General features: G+C 31.1%; 1 pseudogene; it reads left to right on the top strand.

The window, feature by feature from the left end:
* The first annotated feature begins 219 nt into the window (after nt 1-219).
* Nucleotides 220-18,117, top strand: LOC124358295 (annotated as a pseudogene).
* The last annotated feature ends 8,406 nt before the right edge of the window (nt 18,118-26,523 follow it).

The raw sequence follows: 26,523 nt of genomic DNA on the forward strand, positions 1-26,523 counted from the left end.
AGCCAATATACACTTAGCTAATAATTACACTTTACTCAATTCGTTAGGGAAAAATAGGAAGAGATAAGATATTTCTAATTCTCAATGACAAACGTTTTTAAGCTTTCGATCAATTTTGTTTTAGTAAAAGAGCTGCCCCCTTACACATATCCCTTGCTGGAAATTAATCATGGTTTGTTGAAAAAAAAACCTGATTTATATTTACTTACAAAATTTGAAATGATTCTGGAAACAGTTAAAAAGGTGTTGATTAACAAGAAGGACATCAATCAGCTGAGACTATACATGGAAGGAGGAGTTGAATGTGGACAAGGTGCTTATTTCATATCATTTATAGGGGGATACATGCTATCCCACAGGCTGCTAGATAATACATATTGAGAAATTTTCTCATTCAGTAGAGGCATTTTTGGGTCTCTAATATGAGTGTATTTTGTGTTATAGGCAAGGTGTATAAAATGTCTGGAAAGACCTTAATAAGTTTAAAGCCAATCTGGAAACATCTTAATAAGTTTAAAGCTACACATCAGATACTGGGCACATAATCTATGCTTTATTTTTTTATAGATTGATTCTTAACATTTACCATATACAAAATGATGGCCGTTTAAGGTTTCAATATTGATCTTATTTCAGCATCCACCATTTTGTGATGAAAGAAGATTTTTAAGTATGGTTTGTGGCATTATGTTCCAATTCAAAATACCTTTTAAATTATACGCATATTATTGACCTAAGCTTGAATTTAAGATTTAGGATTTCCATGACACTCCAAATACCCAATGTAGTCATATGATGATTATTATATAAAAAAAATTGTAAGATGAGTTTATAAAATTCAGCAAAGTTTGTAAAAGTTATCTTCTAAGGATTAAAACAATATTAAGAGGTTTCCAGCGACATTTTTGTCTCTCTTATAGTTACAGTATATCTAACAGGTATCAGAAGGATATTTTATTTAAACTTAGAAGAAAAATAATTTAATTTTACAAAAACTTTAAAAAAATGTTTTAAGTCCACTCAATTGAATTTGTTTATAACAATATCTGTGTTTTGGAATATTGACAAATTTAGCTAAAAACAATAATTTAATTATTAATAAGTTATTTTAAATTTTCTATATCTCTGCACTTTAAACTAAAATGTAATTGTAAGTTTTGAAAATAATAATTTCTTTTACTTGCTCATGATTCATTATAGTAATGCTATGACATATTGATTATTTAAACTTTCCTTTATTTAAAGACAAAAAAAGGTTTAAATTCTTCTCTGCCTTATTGTTTTAAATGTATAAAGATAAAGAGAATAGTTTAATAAGCTTGAACACTCATAGTAATTAACACTCATATACACAACAAGCAGGCATATGGACTGTTGCTCAGCTGTGGATGGATCTTGTTGAAATCACCACCACACCAGTTAGGTAAGGAGTTGTGTCCATGTTGGGCTGATTGAGGTAGGGCCCTGCCCTACCTAGCCATATGGCGGTGGACAGTGGAGAGAAGTCACTGGCCGCTGACTAATGCTCATTAGTCACATACCACTTGGAAAGAAAATTGAATCTGTACAATGAGTCAAGGTCTGACTAATGTGTACATAATGAAAGAATAAAATTTCATGTATTATAAATACATACTTGTTCATAACACGTTGGTTATATAAAAATAAATTATAGTAAATTAAATAAATATAAGATATAAATTCAAAAGTGATATTTTCAACATTTTTTAGTTTGAATAACTTTATTATATTTCAAAATAACTTGCATTTTGTTACATTAAATGTTAGCAAGTGGTTAATAATGCTAGGCCTAATATGAAAATGACATGTCAGCTTTGACTGTGCGATGTAGTTACGAGTATTGTGCTTTTCTTATTGTTCGTTGATGTTATCTTAAGGTAAAGTCTCATTTTTCTGTAGTAATATATATTCAAGCCTACAGGTTAACCTAAGTTACACTGATCAAAATAATTGGTAAGTTGGTGAATCAAAGATCACTTATTTGAATTTTTTCTACAACTGTCATTAAATTTTTGAACAATTAGATTTGCAATGTTAATTAGCTGAAAACAATTATTTTATCTGGTCCTAAACTTTATACTCTTCCTTACAAGAGGTCTGTTTTTGTTCCCCACATTACAGAATGTGAGTGAGGTGAGTAAAAACACGGTAATGTTAGTGAGGAAGAAAATGGGTTTTCCCTCAATAGAGGTTTAGGAGGACTGTGGTAGACAGCAGATAAAAAGTAACACTATGAAATTCAGTATTACTGACTGTGACTAAAGTTATTGTCTATTGTTCTTTCTTTAGAGACAACTATTCAATAATATATTCTTATGACAAATTTCATATTGTTGTTTGTAACCATTTTACGAAAACTGAGGCACTAAATTATTAGCTCTGTCCACAGGAGGAACGTAATTAAATTGCCTTGGTTGTGAATGAAATACTCCATATTTTTGTGCATTTTCTACGTAATTTCCTTATTTACCTCAAGACCTTACTTTTAGCCTAAAAGAACATAAAATAAACACAAAAATATTACGAAACTTTAAGGTAGGTGTTATAACATGATTATACTGAAAACAATGTTACATTGGAAATATTTATGATGGAGATTAACTGAAAACCTGTATGTACCTTAATCTATTGGCTTATCATGACAATTTACTTGGCCTTAAAATGAACGATTTTTAATATCGCTCATACATGAAATTTAATTAAATTGTCTAAATAGTGTAAGGTTTTTGTGTAGAGAATGAAATTGTTTTCCAATATAAAATATATAATATACAAATAAATAATTATAAATTACCAACAAAATTATTGATTCCAAAATTCACATAAACACACTTTGTTTTGTTTGTCTTAAACATGGATACTGATATGATTTCACACATGAGTCGTTAATGCCATAGGTTTTACAGCCAACCTAACCTTGACTTTCACACGAGACTGAGCAAGTGAACTGAATTAATATTTGTCTACAGACCAAAACCTTATTTTTTATTTCTTACAACATTTGATGTATTATCAAAGTCATTTTGTGTTACTTCTAAATTATTTAATTGGTCTTATAGTTATTAATTTTTAATTAGTATAGTATAGATAGCTACACCTGATAGCAAATAAATCAAGCATTTTTATTGCAATAGTATTGCAACAATATTGCAAAGTGTTTTTGAATTTGACTTGGCACATTTACATACGAAAAATGTACTGATCCCATCGAATGCAACCCAAACTACCTCAAACTATGAGATTAAGGTAAACCCTCATATTAGCTTTGCCACAGACTACTGAGCCTTATAATGTGCCCAGATCACAAGAGTAGGTCTAATGCTGGTATTAGTGCTTGAGTCTACAATAGGCCACCTCCAACATCCTGGAGCTTGTGTATTAGATCTTGTGGTCATCCAGACAATCATATCATATTCCATAAAACAGGTACATTCTTGACTGATACTGCTTGTAGATGGTCAAGAATATTGTCAAGAAAACAGGGCTACATCACATTTCATTAAGCAATCTAGTAACAACAAAAAGCCCTATGGCAAGTGATAAATTGCCGGGACAACAAGACTTTAGACTCCATAGAACTAGAAATTGATGGTAAAACTCCAATCAGACCCACTACTTGTTGCAAACCACCTTAATCTCTATTTTACAACAGTAGCTGACAAAAACCTTAACAGAAATGGGACTCACACAAACAAGGCAAACAACTCAACCAGCTACAGAATCATATACCTGATATATATCGTTATGGCCTTGTACCCTGAAAGAAACAGAAGGAAGCCATTTCTAACCTCTCAAACAAAAGCCGTCGGCTGCGGGTGGATGACATCTCATCAATCCTTTTGAAAGGCTGTACCACCTCTAACATCTATTATCAACAAAACTTTCTCCCAAGGCATTTTCCCTAGAGCTCTAAAGTTGGCAAAAGTTGTTTCCAAAACTAAAAAAGGATCTCCAACTGACATCAACAACTACAGGACCTATATCCCTTCTCTCTACAGTTTCAAAAGTGATTGAAAAAAGTAATTGTTAAACCGGCTTATATAACACATTTCACCGACCACAATGTCCTAACCACCCAAACAACATGGGTTTCTGACAAGAAAGAAAGATCAACAAATTTTAGCATTGATAGAACTCACACTGAATTCATTTATAGATCAGATGGAAGATGGAGCTCCTGTGACTGGCCTTTTTTCTGGATATTTACTAAAGCATTTGAACTGCTTGGACCATAATATCCTCCTTTCAAAAGATGATTAATATATGGGAGTCAGAGGAAATACAGACCAATTGGTTTAACAAGCTACCTGGAGGGAAGAACACAAATGGTTAGAAATATCATATAACCAAATAACAACACCTCATATCGTGTAACATTCAACACCACTCCCTCTAAGTAGAGGCGTTCCTGAAGGATCTGTCTGGGGACCCGGTACTTTTTATTCTGCTAACCAACGATCTCTCCCAAACTATCTCCAAGAGATTAGCCATGTACTCATGTATGCTGATGATACTGTCCTCCTCATAGCCAAATAAACAAGTACAAGAACTAGAAATAGCATCCTTTTATCGCTCTAAATACAGCAAAACAATATTGTAATCAGAATGACTTAGTATTAAACGACCATAAGACTCAACAACTAAACATTGGAAAGAAGAACAGTTGAATTGACAGGACTCCCAGAAGTTGACCTTTATAATAAAGCTAAATACTTGGGAGTATAACTATTGATGACAAACTCACCTGGACACCACATATTGATCAACTTTGTTCAAAACTTAACTCCTGCATCTACGTCCTTAAAAGACTAAAAGGCTACCAATACTCAGGAGATAACTAGAATTGCCTATTTCACACTTTTTGAGGCTCATCTCCGATATGGCATAACAGTCTGGGGCAAATCCTCAGCAAAAGTGTGCAACGTATCCTGGTAATTAAAAAAAAGCGATTAGGATCTTAGCCAACCTCAATCCACTTGACTCCTGCAGAAGTACATTTAAAAACTAAAGGTACTCACATTAGTATCCTCTACATCCAGGAAGTTATCCTTTACGCTACTAATCAAAATCTAACAAGAACAGGACAGCTCCATTATTACAACACACCAGGCATGGAAACAATTTTCATTTTGCCTAACCACCGTCTCAGCCTATATGAAGAGAAGCCAAGCTACATGGGACCAAAATTGTTTAACTGCCTTCCTATCTACTTGAAGAAGATCTCCAGACAAAAACATTTTAAGAGGAAACTTCAAGAATGGCTCCTGGAGTGGTCTTTTACTCGATCAAAGAATTCACTGACAAAGAAACAACAAACAACATCAAAGTTTGTAAAATTAAAAATCACTTTTGCATATTTATATAAAATATGACTTTACTACCATGACGCCATTGTATTTCTCCATGAAAATTACAAATAAAGAATTTTTTGATTTGATTGGATTGATTTGAATTGATTTGTAACCTATCAGAACTGGTTACATTCAGAGCTTGAGTCTACAACATGGCATCTCCAACATTCTGGATCTAGTCACATAAGTCATACAATAATAATTTACAATATAAATGGTATTCATGTGGTCATGTAGATTTATTAAAATTGTCTGTAGATAATAGGACTGAGTAATATATAATGTTCATTTTATTTCATGGTTTTAGGTAAAAAAGAGGCAGCAAAGAGTATGCATGATTTTGGACAGTAAAAACATAAACATATGAGGTTATAGACATCACGGAACCGGGGAAGGAGGCTGAAAAGGAGTTCATGCAACAAAACAGTGACGCCAAAGATGCCAAGCACCCCCTGCCTCCACAAATATTCAATGGTGAAACCTACTGCGGAGTAAGTTAAATTTTATAATATTTTAAACTAAAAAAACCTAATGTTTGGGTTGTGTTAATCCTCCTTTACTGTTGTTAATCATCCTTGTGCCTAGTCTCCTTTTGCATTTCTAATTTAGTTCCAGCCAAAAATACGATTGTTTTAAAATCAAGGCTTTAACAACTTAGGTTAATGTTTATCTTTTAAAAAATAAGAGGATCTAAATTGGGTGAAAAAAAACTATAAAAACGTTTAAAAAATAAATATAATTTATACCTCACAAAAAAGTTTATTTATATTTATTATATTAATTTAAATAATTAAATATAATTAAAAGAAAAATTGATTATTGTCAAATCCTCACACCCTAAGCAACTAAGAGAATAATGAACCTAAAGCTACAAATTTGAATTCAGAGGAAATTTTATTCTTTAATGGATAGATAAAAATGTACATGAATAGTGTCAGATTGATTATAAAGTGAATTAAAACATTACAGTAGGTTCCAAAAATCTAAAGTTTGTTTATTACATACCAGTTTATTATAATTCTAAAGGAAAAAGGAGTTAGGCAAAATAAGAATAACATTAGGCACTAACCACAATTTTTAAAACATTTTATAAATAAAAGGTTAATGATTTATTAAATACTGCTATGTTATATTAACCCTAGAGCTGGTATAAAACGAATTTTCGTTGCCAAAGGACCCGTCCGATTTGGCAACGACGAATATTCGTCGCCAAAGTAGACATGTACAGTTATTGAAATTGTAGGCAATTAAGGTCATATAAATGATTTTTATTTGATATATTCTGGAAGAGCAATAACTATAGTACCGATTTACTGTTCTTACTTCAATTATTGTCTTCTTTGTTTACCGTAAAACATCGTTTTTTTTGGACAGCTGACGTGAACGTAGTACGGGTCAACCACATTTGTTGTGAAACTGTAAAACAAGTGCCGGGTTTTGTATTTGAGGGTTACGAATCCAATAGTATTTGGTGTTGTTATTATTGGATTTTTTTTTAGCTTTCTTAGGTTATAGTTTTAGTTGTTCAGTATGGGTGAAAACTTTAGAGACCGATCAAATGATCTTATAGAGCTCGCAGGGCGGAATCTAGTGACGCTGAGTGAAAAATGAAACTTTGTATATATTGTACATGTGTAAATAAGGTAAGATTAAAATTTATTATTTTATTTTATTTTTGTTTTAACTGTCATACTTATATATAGTATAAATGCAGTCAAGAGATTAATGTTTACCCCACGAACAATAATATTTATTTAGAAATGTACGCATTTTTGAAAATAAGTAAATATGGGTGCTTTTTCATACAAAGTCCTTGTAACACATACGTTTTGAGGTAAAAGTTACAATAATTATATATTTTTGGAATCAGGACAATATTTCGAATAAGTTATACATTTACGGTTTTGATGTAAAGTTTATTACTAAGCAGTTACACAAACGGAATATTTACAAAAAAAATTTCCAAAAAACATTTTTTCTTACATTTTGTAAAAAAAAATAAAAATATGTTTCCATGGAAACAATAAGATATTGTTATTATAATGCTCTCCATATAGTTGTGAATACATTGACATATAATAGTTTATATTTGGACTAACAGTTATGAAATGTGATACATCATAAGAAACGTCTGGGAGGCTGTTTAAAATAGAGCCGCCAGTACAGAGTGACACCATTGCCAGTTCTAGGGTTAAAGTACATTAAAGTTTGATTCGTTATAATTTTTTTTGCAAGAAAGTTAATCTATTATAACTTGATTTTCTCTTGAACAGTTTTAATGTTTCACTTTCTCCCTTTCCTGTCTTATTCTGTTATTAAAACAGTTTTCTATCTTTATTGGAATACTAATAATTATGGTATTTTTACAACTGTAAGAAAGGCACTTTCTAATAGGCCTTAGCAGTTTTGGCACATATCTCTGAAATTATAATGTGCAAATTTTGGGACAGTAATTTTTTCGTCCTGGTCCCAAGGGTTTAAAGCATAAAATTTTGATATGTATTATGAAGTATGGATAGTACAACTGATAGACAAGTATGAAACAGCAATCAATGAAAAGTATATTTTTTAGATTCATTGAAGTGGATTCTGCAAGATTAGTTTGTGTACACCAACGTCAAGAAACCCTGTGCTGGATTTACATAACATATGAAAGCATAACAGACTCTGTAGTCTTGGCATATGCTTGTGGACCATCCAGTAGTGACTTCTTCAGGTAGAACACGGGGACATGGACTTACAAGCAATAACAATAATGTTGGTGAAGGGCTGATGTAACTAAAACTAATGTCCAGTGATCTCATACAGTCTACTTGGGGTGTATTAAACCCTTAACCAGTCTTTACTACATAATATGTTCATAGAGATGTCATAAAAATGTGTCAGTGATGTAATGATGCGTTTTCAGTGTAGTTGTCTCAATTTTACTCGGTTGTCTACTGCAAGAGATTGTTCTGCAATTGGTGAATGGTATGCAGTACTTCCAGCATTACCCATTACAATCTCACATTTCTATATTCTCTTGTGAATTCATGGTGTTTACTAGAATTGTTTTATTCTTGCTTTGAAGACAACTATGTGGTGATGAAATTGTATTTAATCGTTGTTATATGGAAATGTTGTAGTGCACCATTGAAATGTTGTTTGGGTATATGATGATTGGCTTTGTTCATGTGATGATGAGTTGAACATATGGTGACAATAATTAAAATAGATGAGGCACTTGTAGTGTTTGGTTAGTAATGGACAAATAGGTGAAATTATATTTGTACAGGGGTTAAATAAATTGGTAAAATTATAAACCAATTCAAATTTTTACTTTAATTATTTTTATCAAATAAAAATATTATAGTTTAAAAAATTTTGACTAAAATGATGCAATCAGAGCCACATTTAAATACATTTAAAGTCCTTCTGAAGCAGTATTTAATAATGAGAGCCCTCTATAGCCTGGAAGACTTTTTTTGAGCCGTGTATAATACTTACTTAACTTAAATTAGTCACATTTAATATAGTTACATTAGCAAAAAATAAACAACTTTAATATTTTGATATACTTAACATAAATAAACAAGACAATATTAAACTAAATAAAAAGCTAACTAACAATTTAAAAATGCATTATCTACGTATAATACATTATTACCATAGATTAAGACTACTTTTATATTAGATAACTGAAAACTATATTTTGTATTATTCTATAAATCTGTACATTATGTGACACAATAATTTTGACACTATTCTATGTACAATACTTGTACTGTCTTATGAATAAAGAAGTTTTGAATTTTAATTAAAACATTGTTTTTACACTAAAATAGCAGCAAAAGATTTTGGACAAGGACTTATACAAAAAAGTGAAGTCAAGAGAAATACTATCTACTATCTTTGTAAAAACATAAAAACCAGCAAAAATGTAGTTTTCAACCTAATTCTAATAAGAAAGTAAGTAGACTTTAACACTAGAGAAGGAAATAAACTGCTATTTTTTAACTAATATGGTAATGGAATTAATACAAATTAATAAATTACTATTTCATCCATAATTGTTTATATTGCCAAATCTAATTACTCCATCTTTATCACCCCAGTACACTTAAGAAAGATGTTTAGAACAGAAAAGTATTGAAGAACGATTAACTTTGAAATCTTATCGCTAATCGCTATTGAATTAGAATAATATGAAATAATAACATAGAAAGTGCTAAGAAGTTCAAAACATGTGGCAAATTATAAATTACAAAAAACTACTAGCTAAACATTTCATCTGATAAACAGATGGATTCAGATCAGAACACTGTCACAAAATTACAGAAACATGTTAATAAGTTTTACATGAACATTGTTGAAAAGATATTTGAAACCAGCCTTGTCAGGCACACACCATTTACACAAACTTCCGCTTGAAGTTCACTAATGAGGGAAGAAATCATTAACATCATAAGAACCGGAAGACTGAGACTCTGAAGTAGATGAGTTATCAGCAAACATATTCAAACAGTTCAGTTCTTTTTAGATCACTTATCAGAAATAGTTACCAGAATCTGTTAATCTAAAATCTGTTACTTATGAAAGGCCAATTTCTTTCAATTTTATAAATATCCAAGGTATATATTTAAAAAATGGCTGTCACATAGAAGCAAGTAACTATTGCCCTATATTCCTTCATTCCTACTTTCTGAAGCCTAATTATCAAGAAACACTGTCAATACTACAAAATACTTCAAGAAGAGGAAATCTACAAAGCAATAACTCTCCATGGAGTATCCGAGTTTGTTATTGAAAACCACGAAGAAAATATCAAATCACTGTATTGCTGGATTTCAGCTAAGCCTTCGGCTCCCTGGGACAAAAGGTTTTTTTCAAAATAATCAGGTCAATTCCTCTGAGTACAAAGAAAAAGGTTATTTCAATGGTCTATCCTAGGTCTAACGCTTTTTCATCCTTCTGACAAATAGTAGCCTATACAACAAAGTATGGAGGAGTGTCATTGGTAGTAACTGACGTATGGATTTTTATAAATATATCTCTATATAAAAAAATGAGATCTTTTTACAAACCCAGACAGAATTGCCTGTGCCTCTTCAAAATGTAGTAATTTTGTTTTAATAGCAGGAATTTATTAAAAATCTACTTTTATTGCTTTTATATAGTTAATACAATAAATAGCTTGTATAATTTAAATGTATTTAAAATAGAAGCTGTTATAAAACCTTAACATTGTACAGGATTATGATGAATTCGACCTTTGCTAATGAAAATGATGAACTAGAGAAATTCCTGAAAGTACCAGTTTCCTCACCGGCAGCCGGCACAGTCAATGTTGAGAACGGACATGTGGCTAATGGAAATACATCTAGTCGAGAGGTAAGTAGTCATGGGTCGATTTGTAACTGGATTTCAGTATGAATGTGTGGGTTGTCCAGAAGATAAAGCAAACTCGACTACTACAATGTGTGGGTGGATTTGCTTAAGATAAACTACTCAATTACTGTAAGAGTACATTGTGATGTATTATACATTAATAAACACATTTTAAATTTTAATTAAAATTTCTAATTGTTTTCTTTTTGAGAATATATTACAGTAAATGTTTTATACTTAACAGTAATTTGAAATAATAATAAAAAACTATTATTAAATTAGGTAACCAACCATTCTCAGTACATCACAATCTAAAAACTCATTAGCTTTTCATTGTAGGTATGTAAAATAGTTGGTTTTTATTTTTAGTACAACTAAAATATTAAACAAATCAATTACAATTTTTGGTATTGAATAAAAATATATATTATCAATAATATCGTAATTATAAATAAAACTAAATCAGTATGCAAAATGCAGAGTTCTTGCTATGTTGATGTTAAACCATCCAACAGTGTAAAATACAATTATATTTTTTAATGTAAAAAACTATTTTATTTACTCATAATATCGCATTTCTCATTAAAACATTTGTGTTAAAATTTAAAGATTAGAGTCAAAGACTTATAGGTAAATCACATTTGAAATAGCTCATCATCTATATAAGATATGTAAACTTATGCTACAGCAATATTTACAAGATCACTAATTCTAAAACATGTCTTACAATTGAGAGCATAATGAATACTTCCAATTTTTCTGTATCAAGCGTTTTGGCACAACAAAGACATGTTGCACAACTGATTTATACTTTACAGAATATCATCACAGAATACTGAATATTGATTTAAACATTTGTTTTATTATCTTTGTTAATATTAACCCTTCGTACGCTGAAAGCAAGTTGTATAAAATTGCTCTAATGCTCAATAATAAAAAAATAATAATTTTTTAATTTTTTTAAAAGTTATATATTTTTTTAGGTTTATTGGTCTTGCAACTGCTGAAAACACATGATAGTTTTTATATTGCTTTTATTTTATTTACATATGAGTACATCATATACATGTAAATATACACGCAGTATATAAAGTCCAATAAAAACTTTTTCTGAAAGTAGCAAAAGTTAGCCCAACAGTAATTCATATTATTTATACAAAATTAGTAGATAATGAAGGGAACAAATCCATGACAAATATAAAATATATAAAGAACACAAAATGGTACAAAAATAAAAAAGGCACACTAATATTGGACTTGTGTGTGGTAAATCTCAAAACACTCATCTGGGTGGAGGGCAGGCTTGGCCTCACATGTTTTACATAGATGTATAGTTTATCACATTATCAATATGGATAACCTCGCATAATAGACAGCTAAAGCAGTATAGCAGGTTATAAACAATAAACAACAGTACATAGCGGCCGCCGGCAGCTGACCGTCACGCGCGAGTATTTTCCGCTTAGAGCGTACAGCTTGCTCACTGGCGATGGCGCGGACTGACAAAGCAAACAAAAGCTTCCGTTGTGATTGGTCCCAAGCTGTTTTGATGAGTCACGCTTCACATTGCCGCCATATTAGATCACCAAATATTCACTCTCAAGCATTCTGGCGGCAATTTGTAGAACTAACGTAAATATATTGCGTTATCAGGGGATTCCGCGATCTATTCCGCTTAGAACGTTTCTAGTTAGATTTACTCGGCGGAATATTCCGCTTACAGCGTACGAAGGGTTAAGCTATACTGCAAGACTCTGTATTTTTTGGATGTCTCTAATATTGACACTAAGTGATTAAAGTGTTTTAAAAAACTGCATAGTTTTACTGAACATATTAAATCAAACATTAAATCAATTTTAAATTCATAAATAAAATAATGAATTATGTAAATAATTGGTATTCTATAAAACCCCTTATACACCAGACCCAGCTTTTTATTACGTTTTAAATTACAAATTATTTGTGTTGTTTACTTAAATGTGTTATATTAATAATTTTTAAAACAGTCAAGTTTAGTTTAAATAATATAATTTTTTTAGTTTGTTACTGGAATTTTTAAATACTTTCGAGTTTTAAAATTGTCATTCTATTTTGTGCATTTTGAGTGTGGTTTCCATGTGTTGTTTTTTACCTTGAATGTTTGAAAGTTTTGATGTGAAATTATGATGTGAAATGTATATATTGTGAATATATCATTATGTCGTTTATCACCCTGTCAGTCATGTCATAAAGTTAAATTAACTTACAAACAATGTGATATAATTATGTTATTTTTAATTTAACCTTTATTTCCTTTATTAGTACACAAGTTATACTCTCACTTCCCGCTCCAGGGAAATTTTATTTATATGATGTGCATTAAAACCAATACTTTACACTGTGTCAATCTTGTAGTTGGCAGGTTTCGAATAAATATTCAACATTTTTCAGAACTCAGCAGAAAAGGATGCCCGGAGACCAGCAAGTTCCTGAAAGGTGATTATTTTTTTTAATTTTGTTAATACTCTTGAGTCTGTTTGAATGTTGAAGATTATAATTTTTTATTGTTTCAAATTTGGCCATAGTTATAGAATATAAGGATTCATTATAGAAATGATGTTTGGAAATCTAATTCTTAAAGTAACAAGGGTTTTTAACAAATGCAAACTTAATTACGTAGTTTATTTATATTTTGTTATTGAAATTTTATTTATTAAAACATTTGTTCAAAGTATTAATTTTTTTCTTAAAAAAAGGAATTAAATAGCCAAAGATGGCTGTTTTATGACTTTATCAAAACGTATACAAGCGATAAGGCAAATAAACTTCTATTAATCATTATTATTATTCAATAGATGTCTATACTCTTTACCTCTGTTAACATTTAAGTCTTTCACAAGTTTCAAATAATTAGGTTCATATACAATGCAAGCAACATTTATTGTTAAATATAACTGACATAACCATCATAAAGCACATGACATGGTTCTAGAAGATAGGTAAACAGGTTCTTATATCCAATTTTTGGAAATATTTTTAGTTAACTGCCATACAACGCATTACTAACAATGTATGTGATATTCCCTCCTCCATTATAGTAAAAAGTTTACTCAATATGTGTTAAAAAACAGCACACTGCAAAATAAAATTAAATGCATGTGTTGTTATCTATGAATATATACTAAATATTGGACTGAAATTGAGTATAATTTCCAGCAAAGTACCAACTAGTACTGACTACAGAGTCAGAATAATTTCACAAGCTGAAAAGATGACAGTTCACTTGTATATTTTAGTCTTGCGTTTTGGAACCTTGACAGAATATTTTTGGAAAAGGTTGGTTAAAACAAATGAATAAAGTTCTTGAAGATAAATAACTGTTTCCAAAATATGTTGCAAATGTAATAATATGCACTACAAGTGCCAAGTTTTTAAATTTAGATGAGAAGTTGATCACTTACAGCGACACTTTTGCATAATAACTTTTGGTGTACAACATGTTGTAGGAATTGTGACTTTATCACATTAATCTTTGAAGTATGATCTAAGATGATTGAACAAATTTTGGTAGAGAAGGCTGCCTCAATACATAGGTAGAGCTGTACACATTTTTGTTTTTGTAGATACAATAGACTTGAAAAGTAACTTCCAAACCACTACCAATGGTCAGGAACTTGTAAGAATAGGTTTGTTTTGTGATCAACTATCAAAAGGATTAGCGACATCAGTTTTTGTTGTTATCCAACAATTTCATTCTAGTTTAGGCAATCAGTAATTGCGATAATGTTCCTTTAATAATATTAAACACATTTGAAATATCCATAATCTGCAAACGTGTTTCAAATGTCTTTCTTCTATGTAATAGTAAATACCAGTCAATCAGTAATTAACAAAACCACTCATAATTTCAATTATACTAGGGGACAAAATTATCCAGAATTCGGTTATGCAAATTACCAGGCTATCCAAAACACATTATAAAAGTAATTTTTTGTAATCAAGTCAGTATTGGTATAAATCCAATTTAAGTAATAAAAAGTTTTTTCAATTAAAAATTTGTATGAAATTATTTTATACATTACTACTGCTTGAATATCATATTGTATGATTACAAGATGTCTTTCATGAATATCATTTTGACAATAGTACTGTATCTATACTATTAAGCTATAATTGGCCTTCTGTCAGGAATTGATTATATTTTATAGTTATAAATTGTGTATGCCGACCCTTGCTGTAGGAGGGTACATTTGTATTTGATACCACTGTTCAGTTTTTAGTTATCAATACCAACTGGAAGCAAGTTTTCAATCGTTGTACGCCTTTTGCAAAATAATTTTTGGTCCCATCAACTTCGGATAATGTAATGTAATGCTCCCAAATGTAGTATGTAATCATTGCACCCATTATTTATGGATAGTAGGACACATCAGGACAATTATTGTGTGATGTCTAATGTTCTATTTTTATTTTGTTTAACGGATTAAAAGTGCAAGCACAATATTTGTTAATTTTTCATTTCAATTTAAGTTGGGAAGATTTGGTAGAAATGTATGTACACCAGCTGTATACATTTAAATAGCAGCTTTTTTGAGTGGCAATCATAAAATCCCTAAGTGGTCATTAGAAAGTTGAATTTGTTTTTCCAAGTTTTCTTGACTCATATGTTTTTGGTTGAACAGCTATAAAGAGTCGTTTTTATCACTTGTGAAGCTCTGAGATAAGTTATCAGTAAGTATTCATGACTCCCACTTCAAAACTTGATTAGAGAGGTAAATTATATCAACGCAATATAAGTGGAATATGTGTGTTTAATATTTATGCCTGAAAATTTCCTATATGGATTATACAATTTACTCTGTGTACTACCACAAATTTTTCAGAGAATTAAGTAATAATAAAGTGAATAGGCCTAATTAAAATCATTTGTCATTCTCTCGCAGAAAGTCTAAAAAAGTATTATCTAAAATGTACTGTAAATATGACTCATTCAGGTAGAGAAGTTTTATCTGAATAAATCTTATTACATCCTGTAATTTTCATAAATTGAGTTTTCTAAAGTGAGGTTTAAAAGTTAAGAAGATTATCTTTTATATATTTTAAAAACTACTAAAAACTTGTATTGGGGTAATGTGATAACTTCAGAACTTCTTGGGTATTAGGTATCTGCCTTTGTGGTCAATGTGATGTAAAAGATTGTTAGTTATTTTTATTGATGTCATTCATCACTTCTATTCCTATTGTGTTGATGAAGTCTAAAATATATGCCCTTTAGAAATAATTGGAATTGGCAAGTTTAGAAAACAGGTATATGGAAAATTTGTCACACACACGATTACACAAGTTTACCTGCCTGGGCTGTGAATTGTGTGATACTCTTAATTCACTGTGTTGCAGTTAATATTTGAGGTCAAATTACCATACTTATCAAATTAACTTCATATATTTCTTCATTGATGTGTTGTTTTATTTTTTCAAAAACAGTACCATATTGGATTTACTACTAAAGCCAACCACCACAAATATGGGTTTTGAAAATTTTGCTAGCACCTATAAATAAACATTTAAATTGAGGGTCAGTATAAAACTTTGGTATGTTTCTTGGGCTACAAGTCCAGCAACCAACTGTGGGGTTGTTAAGAGGAGGAGGAGGAGGAGACACTTCAATTCTGTCTCCAGGGCATATGTTGTATGGCAGAGATTACAATACTAAATCAGCCACTAAAGAGCAGTAATGATGATCAGCTAATGATTATTCATAAAAAATTTCAAGCTGAAAGCTTATTCCAACCAGAGGAAAAATCTTTATTCTCAAGAGATGGAGTTAGTCTAGGAACATTTGATTGGAGTTGACGCACAATGTGTTTTTAAAAATGTACCAATAATGTGCTGTGCAGTCCACAAGCAAATAACAGACAAGTATCCTGTAATATGGACCAAATTGCATTGTCGAGACAGGCTTCTAGTCTCTTTCCACATTCCTTTCTTGCACAATTGTGTGCTTTGTTCAGTATGTCAGCTGTGTAAACATAAATCTTGTTCAGATTCTATATACCCTAACCTTATATTTTGTAGGGGCATATTCATGAATAGAAACTCATTAGAAATTAATAGATCTGATTCCAGAGAAGAGCCAGAAGTAATAAGAAAATTACTTTATATAGCTAGAAGTTCCAAAACATTATTTGTTAAATTTAGATAAAGGTTTGTCATATTACTTCTTGTCACAGTGGTTTTGACTGAGTGGTTAGCTGCCTAAATCTAACTGCCTAATTTGATCAGTAATCTAACTACATTAATAAAGTGAAACATTCAATGTTCTTACTTTTAGTTTTATTACAAATGAAACTATTTAGTTAATATTTTAAAATCTTCCTTTAGTGACAGACATAATACGTTCTATTTATTGGGAAAGGAATGCTGAAATCATAAATAATGGTCACTACAAAATTAATGTGTCTTTATCACCATATTAATAAACATATTTGAGTTTAGAGCCTAAATGTAATACATCCAAGTGTTTGCAGGCACATCTGACATGCATGCCTGTTATATAACTTGTATGAAATACAAAATTGAACTAACCAGTAACTTTACAAAATATAATCAGGTATTAACCCTTTGAGGACCAAGCGTGCGATTTTTGGACGTTAGGAACTTGTGCTAAAAGGACCAGGCGGTCGATTTCTGGACAGTCGTAATTTATGCGAAAAGTACCGAGCGGCTCGATTTCTGGACGTCAAAGTTTTTACGATACTTTGAAATAAAATATTGTAACCACAGCTGAGATTCTTATTTCCTTTTTAAATTTGACTTCATACTCTATGTAAAAACATGTTTAACTCAATTGAAAACATCATTGAAATCAACTACAAAGCTTTTATAATAACGCTATCAGCTGACTGCTGCGCGGTTCGTCATTCCGCTTCACAGCGCTAGCGGACAGCGGACCGACGAAACAACGCGACGTGACTTTGCTGTTTGTTTAACATCAGTCGGCTTTGTGTTCGTGCTGCACGTGTACTAAATTTGTATTCAAGTGTTGTGTTATTTATATTTATTTACGTATGATTTTGTGAAATTATTTAGTTCTTTTTCATCACAATGGGATTACGATAACTTGAGAACAAGTGAACTTGATCGTGAGCTGGACGCAGAGCTTGATTCAGACGAATCAACTAACCTATTTGATGATGACTCAGATGATGATCCAACGTTTGATCCGAATCAGGCATCAACATCAAGGGTATTTTCAACTCAAGGTAGGCCTAGTCCTGTATTTGACTCAGATAGCGACAGTGATTACTATGATGTGCCTCCACAACCAAAGCGGCCTAAACAACAACCTAGATCTATGCCGGTACCTTTACCTACACCTAGGCAGAGAGCTGTATTTTAGCGATGAAATCTGATGATGATGTAGGTCCAGAACCTGTAATAAATAGTTCAGATGAAAATGACAATAGTGGCCAAAACCCAGACATTTGGGAAAAAGTCAGTGAGAAATGATGGGCAATGCCACACCTTTTGTTCACAACTTTTTCGTATCTTGAACAGCCTGGTCCAAGGCATTGCAATTTTGATCCCAGCACCACAAAACCAATCAAATACTTTGAGCTATTTTTTACTACCTCCCTATTGTCCATGTTTGTTACTGAAACTAACAGGTATGCAACACAAAGTATAAGAGCAAGAGGGATATAACATTTCACCACACAGTAGATTGAAAATCGTGGTCCCGGTGACACTAACAGAAATCAAAGCTTTTATTGCTGTAGTACTAAATATGGGTTTAGTGCGAAAACCAACAATCAAGTCATACTGGTCTAAAAAACAGGCTCTCAAATAAACACCTTGGTTTGGTAAAATGTTTCCACGGTCACGGTTGTTATGAGTCAATCCTCTCATTTTTTCACATGGTAGATAACAGTAAACTACCAAAAAGTACTGAACCTGGTTATGATGGTGCTCAAAAATTTCAACCCTTACAGGACCACTGTAATAGGCTCTTTCATTATTATTATTGTGGGCACCAGCAACTTTCTATTGACGAAAGCCTTATCGGCACCAAAAACCAGACATCGTTGATGCAATATTTGCCAAATAAACACCACCACCACCGCTGGGGCATAAAAAATGTGGGTTTTGTGTGATGCTATTTCTAAATATTGCCTTAGCTTTTTTTGTTATAAAGGTGCAAGGTCACAAGAGGATAAAGATGAGATAAAGCGAAAAATGGATTAGCCTATTCAGTAGTTTCAAAGCTTCTGGTAGCCTGTAATTACTTTTACAAAGGATACCATGTTTTCTGTGACAATTTTTTTTCGAGTCTACCCCTGGTGAAGATGTTATATTCCAAAAGTACCTTCTTGACTGGAACCATTCGTAGAAATAGGAAGGGTCTACCTACTGAAATAAAAGATAAAATAGAACCAGGACAATCAGTTTACTGCAAAAAGGAAAATACAGTCATTTTTCATATCGTCAGAAGAAACACACAAAAACACCCTGTTATTTTAGTATCATCTAAACCAGAAATAAAACAAAGTTGAAGTCATAACTAAGAGGCGTGGAAGGGAAACTACAGATAAAAAACCATCAATAATTTCAGGACTACAACCACTACATGGGTGGTATAGATCATTTCGACATGATGTTGTAACACATACCTGGATGAAAGGCGGACCATAAAGTACTGGAAAAAGGTTGCCTTCAACTTTTTTGCAAGAATGACTCTAAATGCTTATGTTATATATAAGGACAATTCTCTGAACAGCCTAGTAAAGCCAATATCAAGATATCAATTTATAGTGAGCATTATTGACAGTATAAGTGATGAATGGTTTGCTGCAAAACAAGTTGCTCCTGGTGGGTGGTGGTGCGGATGATAGGGGACAGAGAGGCCTTAAAAGATTACCTGACAACAAAGTAAAGACTTGTTGGGTCTGCACAAAAAAGGGCCAAGATTATGCAAAGTCAAGAAAAAAATCCAGACTGGTATGCAGTTCGTGTCAAGAGGGCTGCCATTCTGTTTGCTTTGGAAAACATATCTGCAAATAAGTTCCGAGTGAATATTGTGTACATAGTGTAAATATTCCAACTATATTTTTTTTATTATTAGGACTAAGACCATCTATGTCATGTACTGATCTGCATTGACAGAATTCAATGTAAGTAGTTTTCAGTTCCATGTCTTCCTTGCATGTTTTAAAATTCGCTATATTTTGAGCTCTTATTGGTAAATATATTGCATATTTCTTTTATTTATAAATATAGGATTATGATTTTTTTTGTCCATGTTCTAAATAACATATGGAAATAAAAAAACATGTTTTCCACAGATAAAATTTTTACAGTTTTTTCTGTAAAAAAAATTGAAAATGATTTTAAACACTTTTTTTTGGTTATATGTGAGAATTGAAACACGTAATATTAATACTTATAAAAACATGCATATCCAATAATTGTATTTTTATTTAAGTGGGATACATATTTATAAACATTTTGACACATATTTCACAACAATATCTCTTACAAGAGTTAAGTTATGAATTTTTTCCTAAATGTCTGTAAAAGTAGTAAAAATCACATTGTGCAGTTTTGGCACCATATGCTATATATGCATGTGAACATTTTAGAAAATGTAAATTTTTGGGTTGGTCCTCAAAGGGTTAAAATATATAATATATGTTAGAAATTATTAAAAATATGTTGTTGTGTTTTTTGTATGATGTATTGAATATATTTTAATATTAAAAAATATATATTCTAATTTAATCTATTAAACAATTCAGTTAAGTGGATGGAATAGAATGACAACAGGCATTTTCATTAAACTAAACTAAACTAAATTGCATTGAATTGTAGTAGTTGTAAATCTACATTTAGATAGGTAAAAAGTGTAGAAGTATTAAAAACATTAAAACAGATCCTGTAAAAATTGATGAGTAAAATTTTTAGTTTAAGAGCTGGCTGTACTAGTCCCATCTCAATTTTTTTGCCAAATAAAAGCAATGTTAAGCTTCAAACATTTATGGTCTTATTTTTAGTCGCAGAATTGTGGTTGTGGGATATGGCTCATTTTTGAGGTACGGTTAATACACATCCAAACTATTATTTGTTATTTGTCTTTTATTATTTAAATATTCAAAATTGTTAACTTTAAAAAGAAAACTAAAAAGGCTTTTTGATGTGGATTATTGTATTGTTAAAATAAGGCATCTTCCTTTATCCTTGTACTTAAAAATACGGGGTAAAAGTGTTCTAAGTTTAACATTATTAATATTGGGCAAAATTCTAGGTTGTTTTATTATAGCCAACTTCTATTTTAAGATGTACTCATGTTTATTTAAGAACAGTTTGACTGTTTTAATAGCAAATCTCTCTGCTTTTCGTGGGCTATTGTTGGTTTCTTGCTTTTTGCTTTTAGATATGGCAGTGTTGAGAAGCCAAGGTTGTTCTTTCAGCTTAAGATCCATATCACTTATCAACGGAATGTGATAAGAGAAGTAGAAAAGTGTCCGATATGTTAGTCTAAGTAAGCGCTCGCTCGTTGGCTCGTCTGGTGCAGCCCGCAGTTAGACCCGGCGCTGTCCGCACTTGACACTTACCTGAGCCAACAAGCTCTCTCACCATACTTCAGTAACAACAAATGTTATTTGTTTTAAATTTCAAAAATGTACTGTAAAAGTAGTTTTAATAATTAAGGAGGGTAGTAGTTCAGGCAAAAACTACATTTTTCAAAAGGCTTTTAAAAATATTTTTGTTTTGTACTATTTTCTGAATACAAAAAGCAGAAAAACATTACATAGTAACTTTTTCGAATACAAACAAATTTGTAATGGTTCTTTAGTGAAGTTTTTAGCTACAGAATCTCAAGAAGTTGGCATATGTGTGTATTTTTCTGTCTATTATACTACTTCAATAGGGTGGAAAAAGGGTAAAGGTGTCACTTATAGTCCTGGTCAGATTTAATGTAGGCCAACAGATTAATAAAGTGTATTCTTTTAGTTTCTTCTTCCAACATATTATAGAAAATTAATTTGACTCTGCAAGCAAGCAAAAAACAGATGAAAAAAATCTCTAAATACAAACTAATTGAACCGAGGTGAAATTCTGTTAAAATAAAAACTGCATACAATAAACAATCAGATTTCAAGTACACTACTTATTTATTTGTTGGCATGCAGACATATGTAATAACATTTCAGTGTTCAAGTATTAGTGTTTATAAATTGTGTGATTCTGTATGTTACATCTGAAGATGTTTTGTGAAGTGACAATGATCTTCATTCTTAGGGATTTTATGCAGATTTTAAATGGAAACTATCTTGTAATAAGTTACTTGGACTGAACAGTACTTCACTAAAACCATATACAAAAACTAAAGGTACCTTAATTGTTATTATTTATTGAATTTTATTTTTTGAACAATTTGTTCATATCACGTTCATTATTTTTCTTTACTGTTATCACTTTGGCTTCCCACAGTGTTTAACCTCTGACTAAACAGAAAAATCAAACATGGTGACCTCTAGGACTGAACACGTTAAAAAAATTTTCTAATGCCAAATACTGCATATTTCGAAAATATAATGTAGAAAACATTTCAGTCGTGACCGAAATAAATAGTGATAAAATATTAAAAATGAAATGGATAAGGAAGCTTGTTGACTTTGGTAAGCTGTAACCACCTAATATGAATGATAGTCATAAACTTGTAATGATACTCAAAAATGTTTTATAACATCAACCACTACATGGAGAAGATTGGTCGCAAAGTAACTTTATCTGTAAATTGTTGCAAGAATTAGTTAGTTATGAATTCCAGCATTATTGTGGACTACATTTAAAATTCTCACACTCATCTGTTTCTATTTAAACAAATTTGTTCTGAAACACAAATGCAAAGTCTTAATATGCAGGCAGATATGTGTGAATACTAAGCATTTTAAGTTGAGTCAAGTAAGTAACAGTAACAAAGTGTGAAGGGAGAACTCGGACGTGAACAGATCCCATACAACGAATGAGTACATTAAATAAGGTGATCAGATTTGTAAGAAGTCAAAGCTGAACATTGTAATACTTAAAAACTGCCACCTATAACCAATTTTGTGCGAGACCTTTTATAGAGGTTTGTCAAAAAGTCCTAGAACAACTTGATAATTTTTTGGAAACCTATACAGGTTGTAACAATCAGCAAATTTCGTATACATATCATGACTTGACAGCCAGATTTCAAAAAGTAAGTGTGGCGGAGCAACGCAGAGTAAATTGCTACAATGAACGTTAGCTATATGATTTGGTCTGGTGGATGTCCCCACTCTGTTTTGAATGTTGTTCATTTGGCTTGGGCATGCCAAATTATTTTAATAGTCCCTACAGACATTGAAACTGGAAATGAGACAGTGGGGAAATTATAACAGATTTAATATCTGCTATAATTACCGATATTAGCTAATGTTCGTTAACAATGCATGTCCCTGGTCTTAATATTTGAAATAATAAAAATGTTTACTGTGTCATACATTTATAAAATTTCTTGGGGATCAGTTTCAGCGCAGTATTTAAAGTTTTAATAGTTAAATAGTGCCCTCAAACATTATACTAAAATAAAGTAAAACCTCTTTATTCATGGAATTTTATATATTAAAAACATTGAACAGTATCAAGAACATTAATCATATAACTAATTAATTCAGTTCTAGAAAAAAAGCAAATAACAATTAATATATACATCTCCAGTCAAAGCAACTGACAAACATTAGTATCTTCTTTCAGCAAACTACTGCAATGAATAAAATGGCCTTTCAAGCAAATATTAGTTTAATTTTTTTAACTTACTGCATTATTGGTAATACATTTGCTTTGTTTAACATACAAATTAATGTTATTATTAATTGTAATTACAATTCCATATCTGGTATACCTCCCGCCAAATTAGACTGGATATGATAGGTTATACTGTAATTATGTACAGGATAAACATAGTTGTAAAAATTTTTAAAAAGTTTAAAATTAATATGAGTAATTAAAATTATAACAACAATTCTGTTACAATGTCGAATTGAAACAATAGCTAGTGTGAATCAAGTATATAAAACAAACAGTAAATTTTAAATGCCTAATCGTTGATATTTCCTGAAACTAGAACACTAATGTTTGAGCTTGCAACTTACAAGTTCAACATCTTAAACATGTTAAAGGCCTCTCAATATATTATAACATTAACTAATGTAATTTTGAAAAGATTTATTGATCTAACCTAAGAACATTTATGAACAATTTAAATTTAAACATTTCGTAATGAACCTTGAGTAGCTCTTTTCACATATATTACTAGCTTTTGGCCAAATGAGAAGGGATGATTCAATGTGAATGTTGAGTTTATTTCCATTTCAATTTTCCTCTTGCAGCATCTGAAATCTGTTATGGCTTTCATAGACTTCATTTCTGGAATCTGGACTCGTCTTGTCTGAAGAAATCCAAAATAAAAGTTGGTGTTGAAAAAGCTGAAATAGAACTTTTTGTACCGTTTTGGCATCAGAGACACCCAGACTAAAAGATATAGTGTAATCTAAGGGAAGAGGTATTCTCATTGTCCATCCTGTGCACTATAATGTTTAGACACAATCCCAAAGTACGGTGGAAACAATTGATTTTTCTTCACATAATGTAGCCTATGGTGGGGAAGAGTTGATCAATAAAGATCCAAATAAAAGTTGGTGGTCCAAAAAATGGTGCAAACGTCATGTAATCTATGTAATAAGACAATGAAAATACCTTTTCACCTTATATTATGTCTCTGACGTGTGGAAATACTGTAAAGGGCTTGTTTTGAACTTCTTTGTGAGCCACTTTTATTTTAGATTTCTTCAGACGAAACATTATTCATGACTCCAGGATTCCCTGACTCTTAGTCCAGGAGATTCCAGAAGCTACAGTAAGAGGAAATTGAACTGGAGCTAAACTCAACATTCATATTAAATTAAAGTTAAATAAATATGGACTTTAATAATTAAATGCCAGGATTAAAATGTGAGTAATCACAGCTTTTGAAAATTTAATTATTGGTATGACTTTGAGATGTATTGTTTCTATTTTCTTAAATGGCTATTAATATCTTCACTCCTTTCCTTCACCTTTTTAAATAAATATGTGCTGTTGGCTTTGGGCAGTGTTGGTTAGAAATTTGTTGACTGTGAGGTGGCTCTGCACAGGGAGACTAAAATATTTCATGATTGTAACTGAGGTAGCAATGTTTTTAAAGTTGTGTGTTCTGGAAAGCTCATATACATTAAGTGGGCCACACAAGCCTATAAGCTAAGAATATTTTTAGACTGTGAAATATATCATATAATTTAATGATATTCTATGTATTAATAATTCATATTTTCATGAATTAAAAGTTATCATAGTATTTTATTAGAATTACAAAAAAAGTTGTAATATTTTGCTCTTAATGTAATATATAGTCTTTTCATTTAGTGTCCTTTGATTTTTTAATATATTTTACCAGATTTTAAATTGTTGCTTCCTGTAAGACGTTTATTGTTATTTGTATTTTAAATATGATAACAAACCACCTTCACAATGTATTAATGCGTTGGAAAAAAACTTGATACTTGAAAATATGAGCCAAATTCAAATTGTGCTTGACTCAACTTAAAAAACTTTCTTGCACAAAAAGTAATACATATGTACTCCTTTACAAATAAGATATTTATTTAAATTGTTGGCAATAATTTATGAGACATAAATAATGAAGATGCAACAATTTTTGTTTTAATGTGATTAGTATTAAATTGCCATTATTTTACTTACATATTTGTCCTAAAATGGTTTTGCAACATGTATGAAAGAGCATGCTGAAAATGGTTTACAGAAGCAATGAATTGGTTTTACCATTGACAGGGAATGAGAGAATGCATTTGAAGTGTGTGGTTTGTAGGGGTCAAGGGCAGTAGTGTCGAAACAGTATCAAATAGTTTGGCCCGGAGCCTCATTGCCGCATAACTGTGTGTTTTACTACACATTCACGCTGTTGCCAACCTACCCCATGGACTATCAATAAAATAATAAAGCTTATTAAGTATTTTAAACTTATGGCAAACATTTTTATATCCATGAGTGTGTGTTTACTAACATTCCAGGTAAAATATAACCATTTTTATTTAAAACTTCACAATTAAACATGTTTACAATGATCGAAACACCAGAATTTTTTCTATGTGATGTAGCAAGTTTAGCTTTAATAATGTAAAAACATTCTTAATTTTCAATGAAGGCTTTACGTCATCTTAAATGTGTTAATGTTTTTAAATTTCATTTCTAGAAGGTTTTATGTATTTCCTACATTCTCTTTTAATTTTGATTATATTTTAGAATAGCTCTCGTCAAGACCAAATGAAAATTTTTATCTGGTTTTTCATCAACGGAGGATTGTTGATGAAGGATTTCAATGGATAACAGGACTACTAAGATAATTTACCACTGTTAAGAAGTGTTAAACATAGCAGAAACATGTTATTAAGCATTTGTAGTAGCCTACTGAATGGTGGTAAATATCCTTAATAGTCCTTTTACTCATTAGATGAGCTTAGTCTGAAAATTATCTGACTTTGGACTTTTAGCAAGAACTTGAATCACTTGGTGAAACTTTGACTTGCTCCACTTCAAAGAATTCCACTCCACAAACCAATACCATTTTCCACTTCTGAAAACATTCTTTGGAGACTTTTTACTTTTGGATAGAATCGTAATCACATGGAGATATTTCAGGATTGTAGGAAGGCTGCTGAAACTA

Source organism: Homalodisca vitripennis, chromosome 3 (genome assembly GCF_021130785.1).
Source record: "Homalodisca vitripennis isolate AUS2020 chromosome 3, UT_GWSS_2.1, whole genome shotgun sequence".
Taxonomy (NCBI): Eukaryota; Metazoa; Arthropoda; class Insecta; order Hemiptera; family Cicadellidae; genus Homalodisca; species Homalodisca vitripennis.